At 34.7% G+C, this 9,036-nt stretch overlaps 1 long non-coding RNA gene across 1 annotated transcript; it reads right to left on the bottom strand.

The window, feature by feature from the left end:
* Window positions 1–377: 377 nt before the first annotated feature.
* LOC123587917 lies at window positions 378–8,804 on the bottom strand. The gene is made up of 3 exons (XR_006707606.1): window positions 8,517–8,804; window positions 919–956; window positions 378–415 (listed from the first exon to the last, which is right to left on the bottom strand). It is a non-coding gene; the product is annotated as an uncharacterized LOC123587917 (long non-coding RNA).
* Window positions 8,805–9,036: the final 232 nt, after the last annotated feature.

Here is a 9,036-nt window from a genome sequence, read left to right as displayed (position 1 = left end):
TTCTCTGAACCACCTGTCACCATTTTAATATTTTCTCTTTAATTTTGCCTAAATCAGTTACCAAAAAACCCTCCTATAGACTGCATGTTTGTTTCCCCCCAAATTCATTTGTTAAATCCTAATGCCCAAAGTGATGGTATTTGGAGGTGGGATCCTTGGAGGTGATTAAGTCATAACAGTGGATCCCTCACGGATGGGATTAGTTCTTATAACATAAGCCCTAGAGAGGTCTCTAGCCCCTTTTCCCATGTGAGGACATAGTGAGAAGGCAGCCGTCTATGAACCAGGAAGGAAACCCTTAACAGACACCAAATCTGCTGGTGCCTTGATCTTGAACTTCCAGCCTCCAGAACTGTGAGAAGTGAATTTCTGTTGTTTATAAGTTCCCCAGTCTATGGTATTCTGTTATAAAAGCCTGAAGAGACAAAGACAAAACTCAAATATACACCAACTTATTAGCAGCGGCGATCAAAGAAGTTTTAGAGAAGTGGGAAGTTCTCATTTGATTCAATAAATATTTTTTGAGCAAATATGGTTCAGGCATTATGCTAGGTCCTGAAGATCTAGTTAACTACTTCATTAGAACATTATCACTACTTACACAGGTTAATGAGTCTGATTGTAAACCATATTTATAATACTCTGTATACAGTAGTTGCCCCATTACCCATGGGGAATATATATATTCCAAGACTCCCAGTGGATGCCTGAAAACTTAGATATTACCAAACACAATATACTATGTTTTTTCCCTATACATACATGCCTATCTATGCTTAGAAGTTAAATTTAGAAGTTAAATTAAGCACAGTATGAGATTGACAACAACTAAAAATAGAATGATTGTAACAATATACTATAATAGAAGCTATGTGAACGTGGTCTCTTTCTCAAAATAATTTATTGTACTGGACTTACCCTTTCTCTTCTTGCCATGATATGAGATGATAAAACACCTGTGTAATGAGACAAAGTGAGGTGAATGGCATAGTCATTGTGATATAGCATTAGGTGACTATTGATTTTCTGCCTCTGGACCTTTGTTGACCGGGGGTAACTGAAACTACTCAAAGCGAAACCATGGATAAGGGGGATTACTGTATAAGTTATCTATTTTTGTGTAACAAATCACCCCTCCACTAAGAGATATAAATAACAAACAGTTATTATCTCACGGTTTCTGTGGGTCAGGATTCTGGGAGCAACTTAGCTGGGTCTTCTGGCTATGGGTGTCTCACAAGGTTGCAATGAAGGTGTCAGCCAGGGCTATGGGGGTGTGACGAGATCTCATTTGAAGGCTTGCTTGGATGAGGGGCCATTTCCAAGTTCATTTATGTGGTTGTTGGTGGGGTTCAGTTTCTTGTGAGCTATTGGACAGAGGGACCCAGTTTCATGCTGTTGGTTGGAAGCCTCCCTCATTTCCTTGTTACGTGAGCCTCTACATAGCACATCTCACAATATAGCAGGTGGAGTCTCTTAGAGCGAGCAAGCAAGAAAAGCCAGAGAGAGAGAGCGAGGGAGAGAGAGAGAGAGAGAGGAACTTCTGTTACCTCAACGCAGAAGTAGCATCCCATCATTTTTGTTATATTCTATTTGTCTGAGGCAGCTGATTACGTGCAGCCCACACTCTGGGGTTGGGATGACACAACAACATGAATGCCGGAAGGCAGGATTTTTGGGAGCCATCTTGGAAGCTGCCTACCACAGCATGATAAACACACACGATCTCTGTGCGAACGTACGTTAGGCACGTGGAGGCTGATGGTGGGGAGCCAGGTGAGGGTAGAAAGCAGGAAAAAGGTGGGAAAGAGTCAAGAAATTCAGGGAAAAGTAAAACATTAATGGAATCTATGCAAAACAGGCTATTGAAAATATTTTTTAAGAATAAACAGAGAAGGATATGGGATATTTGAACCTCTTAGGTCAACAAGTTGCATCCTGTTAGAGCTTCTGGCAGGGTTTACACTGCAAGAGAATGCAATTTACAGGGTTTACGCTGCAATTTACAATGCGAGTAGTATGCACTAATAGCTGACACAACACTCAACCTGTAATAAATAGGAGGAAGGAGAAAAGTACTTACTATAGTCACCAGAAGGGGGACAGGTAGAATTTCTAGGAAATACCCAGAAAAAAGCATTCCACAAAATAGGGCATAATTTAGTGTAAAACCATAAAGGCACAGGGTTTAACATCCAAATGCATGAGCTGGGGATGTGATTGGGGAAACGGGCCAATTTGAAGGTTTACCTTCAAAGAAGGTATCTTACCTTCATTAAAGAAGAATGGTAAGATAGATGATGTGGGCGTGTTTCTGTACCAGCAATATAAATCCATTTGGAAAACTATGCAGTGAATTGAAAGCCAGTCCATATATCTAGTCAATAAGAAAAAGGAAATAATCTCACAGAACTCTGTTCATATGCAGTTGATGCGTCAGAAAAGGTAGATTGCGACTTCCAACTATAATGAATATTTGTAGACAGTGAGAGTACAGAGTCAATCGAAAATAAATGCAGAAGCCTGCTGGTAGGAATGAAGGAAAAAAGGGGGGAAATTAGGGAAGGAGGCCCCTGTGAAATCCTAAGGGTATGTTTGGGAGAAAGAATCATGCAAGACAAAATTAAGAAGAGAGGCTGGAGGAATGCAAGGAGAAAATAAAAACTTGGGAAATACAGGGGGCTGGGTCCCTATGGACCTGATTCTGCCTCATCAAACGTTTTTAATTCCATTTTTTATACATAAGTTATAACTGGCAACCTCTGTTGAGACTGTTTTTTTATTGCCTTATGGAAAAGCAAGGCCAACATGATTAAAAGGCAATGTATTCTCTTCCCAGGGAAGGGGAGCTGGGAATGATGAAGCCAAGGCTTTTCTTCAGAGTGACATTTTTATGTTACAATTTTAATAAAAAATAAAGAAGAAGAGTGTGAAGATTAGGGAAAACATTGTAGTTTTCATCTCCCTCACTCTGAATGATAGTGGGAGGGGTCAGTGCCCTTTAAGAGGAAGAGAAACATGAACCCTTAGAAAGGGGCAGGATATGAGAACAACAAAACAGCAACACAGAAATGATCACGTGGGACATAAAGAGGAGGGATGTGAATACCCCAAACAGATAATCCTAGACAGATATCCTAAGAGAGTGCCATTCAAATAATGTAAAGTTTGGAGGTTATGGGAATCATGATATGAAATAGAATCTGATACACTTTGCAAATATATGAAGCTTCTAGGGTTTGCACTGGCCTGATAATACCAGTCAAAAAAGAACAAATGTGGGCTTGCAAGCCTGTTGACCAAAGAAAGAAGAGATCCTTTTCTGAAGTGGGGACAAGCTCAAATACCATATGATTTCACTCATATGTGGAATTTAAGAAATAAAATAAATGAACAAAGGGAAAAAAAAAGAGACAAACCATGAAACAGACTCTTAACTATAGAGAAGAAACTGATGTTACCAGAGGGGTGGGGGTGGGGAAATGGGAAAAATATGGGATGTGGATTAAAAAGCATAGTTCTCATGATGAGCACTGAGTAATGTAATGTATGGAACTGTTGAATTGCTATACTGTACACCTGAAACTAATATAAACTGTATATTAACTATACTGGAATTAAAATTAAAGTTAATAAATAAAAGATTTGGTGATTAAAAAAAAATACAGAGGGTACAAGCCATGAATAAGGGCCAAAGGACTATACATAAAAAAGATTAAAAACTCTGATAGGAATTGTGTGATTAGAATCTTCCCTTTAAAACAATATTGACTCACGCCTCTTGAGCCTACGGGAGTCCCAGTGTTGAGGGTCAAATCACATCAGTGGCATGTGTCCACATGGTGTCAAAGGTGAGACTAAGAGTGATCACTCTTTCTCTGTTTCATATCGGTATCCACTTAGTTCTCCATCTGTGTTTTGGCCAACTTGATAAATTTCTTTGGCAATTACCAAATAGGGAGTTATGACCATGAACACTGAGAACTTCACATGGTCTTACCAACAAAAATAGGAAAAAAGAAGGTCAGAAAAACTTCGATTCAAAAAAGTACCTCCTCTTGAATTTGGGGATTTTATATTTATAAGCAAGGAGCTGTCAAAATTGCAAATAGTAATATTGGTACTGTGGGCAGACAAGAATGGGATGTCTGTGCAGAGATAAAGCTTAGTTGACGTGGCATTCTCTCACTGGAGTTCTCTATTAATTGATACCTCGTATGTCTTCATTATAGTGGTAATGAAGGTTCATAAATATTAATTCAAAGGTACCAAAAATTTGTGAAGTACCTTCTGAATCATCAAAGACAGGTTAGGTGCTGTTCAGTAAAACTTCATAGATAAATGAATTTACTGTGTTCTAATTCTTTGAAAAGTCTTAATCCATATAATACAGGTCATTCATTTTCAGTCTGTCGGGGGACAAACAGTTTATTCTATTTAACTCTGAACAATTGCCAAACATATGTAAGAAAAATCCCTATTCCTAAAAATCCTGGTATTTTTATACCATGCCTCTAATGTACAATGTATTTATCTCACTGTAACATAAAAAGTCTATAATGTGAACATCTCTCCCTTTCTTAAACCCCAGCTTTGTAAGAACCTTTGCTGTATTTTCATAGAAGGCTAAAGAAAAAAGTCCTCAAAATTTATTTGAGATCAAGTGAGATCAAATTATAGTATTTGACTTCCTTGAAAATAAGATGCTAGAAAGCCACGATATAGATCATTTATTTTAATGAAGAGAAATATTGTTCATTTATTACTATATCACTATATCACAACAAAAATGTCTATATAACTAAAAAAATTAACTTCCAAATAGCTTATGCTCACAGATGGTTACATGTTTCCTTTGCTAAGTATAGCTTCTAACTTTTAAATTTGAATTTTATCATTTTTGTTAAATGAGTGATTTCCACTCATCATTATTGGGTTTCTTATCTCCAGATTTTAATGACCAATATTTTGGTATTTGCATGCTGTAAGGCTAAACCATATATTCTGGTCTTTTAATAATTATGTTAAACTATGCTAACCAAAGGAACCTACTTGTCTTTATTTGTATAAGAACTGAAATATAAAAATTTGAGGTATAAATGACATGATCTATTTTAAGTGTATAAAATTAATTCATTTGTGTGCAATATCTAAAACTTTAAAATATTTATTTATAGGCATCATTATGTAGATACACATAACATGAAAAATTTTGATTATAATTTTTTCAAAATGGGAGAAACATAATTTGCCATTTTGGGAAATGTGATTATTCCCTCTTTATTTCATTATCTATAAGTTTTATAGTTCTTATTAGTGTGATTAGTTTTAGTTTGTGCCAATAAGTTCAACAAAGACCTAATATTAGCAACACTTCACGAAATGGATTCAATTTCTATCAACTGCCTTTTTCCTTTATGGTCTCTTTTAATGATACAGGCTCATTTTTCTTAGCCAATAACTTACCGATACCCTTACATTCTTTAGAACTTTCAGATGAATACTACCTGGTTTTTCTAATATGCTACAATCTATTTTCTGGAGATGATGCCTCACTTTTTAAATATACCTTCAAAAGTACCTTTTGTTATTTGCAAATATCATTCTAGTATAGGATCTCTTTTTTCTTTTACAACTTCTCTAGTAAAGAAAGGATATCCCTCCTTTTTTATTATTTCAGTGGATCAGCAAGGACATTTGGGGTGGTTATGAAAGCCTCAGAAAGAAAAGATGACTATGACAAACTCTGAACTTTAAATGTTACTATACATGATGTAATTAAATTTTTAAAATTTCACAGAATGACATATAAGTCATGACACAAATGTTATAAGTTATGTAAGTTATATAAGTACAACATAAATGATGTATACTGTATACTGTGCATTTTTAAAAACATTTCTTTCTTGATATATTTCACCACAAAATTGAAAAGTGCTTATGCACATATATCAGAAATTTTAAAAAGGAAGTTAATGACTCATTTTATTAAGGGGAAATATGTCAAGTTAATAAGATTTAGTGAAAAAAAGAAAACAGACTGAAAACACAATTTATTATTCATAATGGCAAAATACACTTGCTATATTTGTGTATTTAGTACAGACTTTCCCATGTGAAGTTCTTAAATGATTTTGCAGTCAAATATTACTACCCATTTGTAGATTAAGAAAAGTGATGGGTATGGGATTAGGGGGTGGGTATCAGGTAATTTATGGAGGATTACACAGTGGACAAGTAAAGGCACTGGGAACAAATAATAGTTTCTGTGTGCTACAAACATTGCCTTCTCATATGCATCACTGACATTTTGCACAAAGTCGATAAACATCTGTCAACAAATGTTAAATTAAAAGCCTCTTTTACGTTGTTCTAACTTTAATATGTTAATGTGCTAGTATAGATGTATGTGTGTGTATACAACACATTTTATATATAAAAACACACATTTATATTTTACACACACACGACTCAGATGGCTTTGATGGAACTTTGCCCCTTCACAGGACTTTAAAAGGTCTTTATAAATGATCCTACTTAAATGAACGCTTTTGGGAGGGAATATGGCTATTACTCAGGCAGATACTACACTTAGATTTGAAGTAAACTTGTAATACCTTTAAAATATCTGGAACCAGTCTCTAATCTGAAAATGTTGCATAAAATTGTTACATAGTATAGATAAGTTAAAGAAAGTAAAGCATATGTTAAAGATATTTTTTAAAAAACCATGATTTGAGTGTTTTCTTTGTAATTGGTTTAGACTGCAGGTTGCAACTTTAACACCATGACTTAAAACTTATCAAAGAGATTTATGTTTTGCAATTGACATTTTAAATTGAAGATTTACTTGAACTGGTACCTAATATGTTTTGTGTAATTAATTCCTTTGAGGTCAGTTTTTGTAGACACAGAATTACTTTAACATTAATCCCTCCTTTAGCAATACCTTTATTGTTGGAATTTGCAGCTGAAAAAAAAAAGTTAATCTTTTTCAAATGAGGTTTTCAGTTCCAGGTATTTCGTTTGTTTCACCGATGATATAAGATTTTCTTAAAAATGCAAAATATCTTAAAAGTGGATGCTGGGGAGTCAGTGTAAGAAAAAAGGTGGAGATTAAACAAATCAGGCATTAATAAGACATGGAAAGTTTAATTACATAGATGCTTAAGTTCTTAATGAAGGGACTGAGTAATGGAAGGTCTGTCTCATTTTAAACTTTATACTATTATTCAGGTTATCTGTACACAATATTTAAAACTCATAAGCCTTATGTATTTGTCTTTTCTATTTCTTTATGAAATGTTGCATAGATTAATTGGTGGATAACATAATTTGATGGATGATGGTGTTCAATAAACTGTTGTTGCATGAATGACATTTTGATTGTAGCTTAATTTCTAGTTTTGATTAAAGAATGGGAACAATGTATCTAAAAATTGGGACATAAGTAACTGAGCGTATAGCAGTTCACTATCCCCCAAATAAATTTTATTAAGCAGGAAAACGTTTACTAATTAGGCATGTTTACATATTCCCAGCTGTTAATTATGTTCTCTTGTGTTGGCAAATGAAAGAGGAAACACAATTTTCCTTCTTTAGCATCTGTGTTGCCTTAATCATATATATTGGATAGTTCGTATATTTTCGATGTCTATTTATTCGTGAAGTATGGAAAATAATTCTGAGTGTACTCAGGATTGATTGCTTAATGAAAGCCAAGTGGTCACCAATTCCATGTAACTGATTAATTCACAGGGAATATAATGGTAAGGAATGCTGAGATCAGTGGTTTTGTCTACCAGGTCCAGTAATACTTGGCCCTCCAAAAGGTGAGATAGTTGTGTTTGTCTGAGTCATGAGACTCATTAAGACTTGTCCTGTCTTTAATAAAACCTTTCTACATGTTCCTTTATGTGTCATTACTTCATTGTAACAATGGCACTCAAGTATTTACAAAGTTGATGTTTTTTACTCAGTCTTCAGATGGTGGCCTGGGATCATGAATAGATTTTGGACTTGATGTTTAGAGAAATAATTAGTGTTTTTCTTTCTCCCAAGCCATTTGCTGTTGAACTTAAAATAGTTAATGAAATCTTGCAAATAAATTTTCCCTGTATCGGTTAATATGTGAAATTATGTAAAAAGTTAGTTTTGTCTCTTGGATGGTTGGCACTTTAACTCCCCTTGGAAATAGTATGTATTATTATCCCAAAGTGGAATCTGAGATCCTTGAGACAGATCTACATTCTCTGATCTATGGGTTTTACTCATTTCTTATAGAGGAGGGCAAGAGAAATATCAACACTGGGAAGTGAAAGAACAATACAGACTGAAAAAGACAAAGAAGTACATTGAGGAAGAATAAAAAAATATCAACCCACATAGAAGACAACTTGAACAAATTAGGCTCTGCTTTAGTAACATGTTAACAGGTTTTCACATTCTAGTAAAAACAGGTTTAGATGCTATCAATATTTTGGATAGTATCACTCATAACTTGGGACCACACATACCTGGCACCATAGCATCCTGCACACATATGGCTCCCACATGAAAGGAAAGCATTGTAAAAACTTAAGAGTCTTCAACAGTTTTCCTTTCTGAAGGGTTTCTGTGAAGTGGAATGGTTATAAAGTTATGTATGAAATCTAGAATCTTGAATGTTCAAATGTAGATCCTGCAATTCAAGCTGTATGCTTTACTATTTCACAGCCACGTAAAATTATATTTATTTGACTGCAACTATGATTTTATTTTAGAAATTCCTGTAGATGAACTGAAAACTCATTTAATTATAATGAAGAGACTGGGAAAAGCATATACTGTACCTACTTTAGGGTCAAAGCAGTTTAAAGGTTAGATTAGAAATGAAAATACAACTTCCTCAATGCTTTGATGTCTTTGGGTGGTCTTTAATAGATAGTTATATCTTCATTTTACAGAATGGAGACTTAAAAAAAAATCCAGTTAAGAACAATACCACTTGTACTAAATTCTGCCCATTTGTGTAATTAGTTAACTCTATTCTGTACC

This window comes from Leopardus geoffroyi, chromosome D3, assembly GCF_018350155.1.
Source record: "Leopardus geoffroyi isolate Oge1 chromosome D3, O.geoffroyi_Oge1_pat1.0, whole genome shotgun sequence".
In the NCBI taxonomy this organism is placed as follows: Eukaryota; Metazoa; Chordata; class Mammalia; order Carnivora; family Felidae; genus Leopardus; species Leopardus geoffroyi.
The sequence above is the reverse complement of the archived record's forward strand: the minus strand, read 5'-3'. Positions and strand labels throughout refer to the sequence as shown.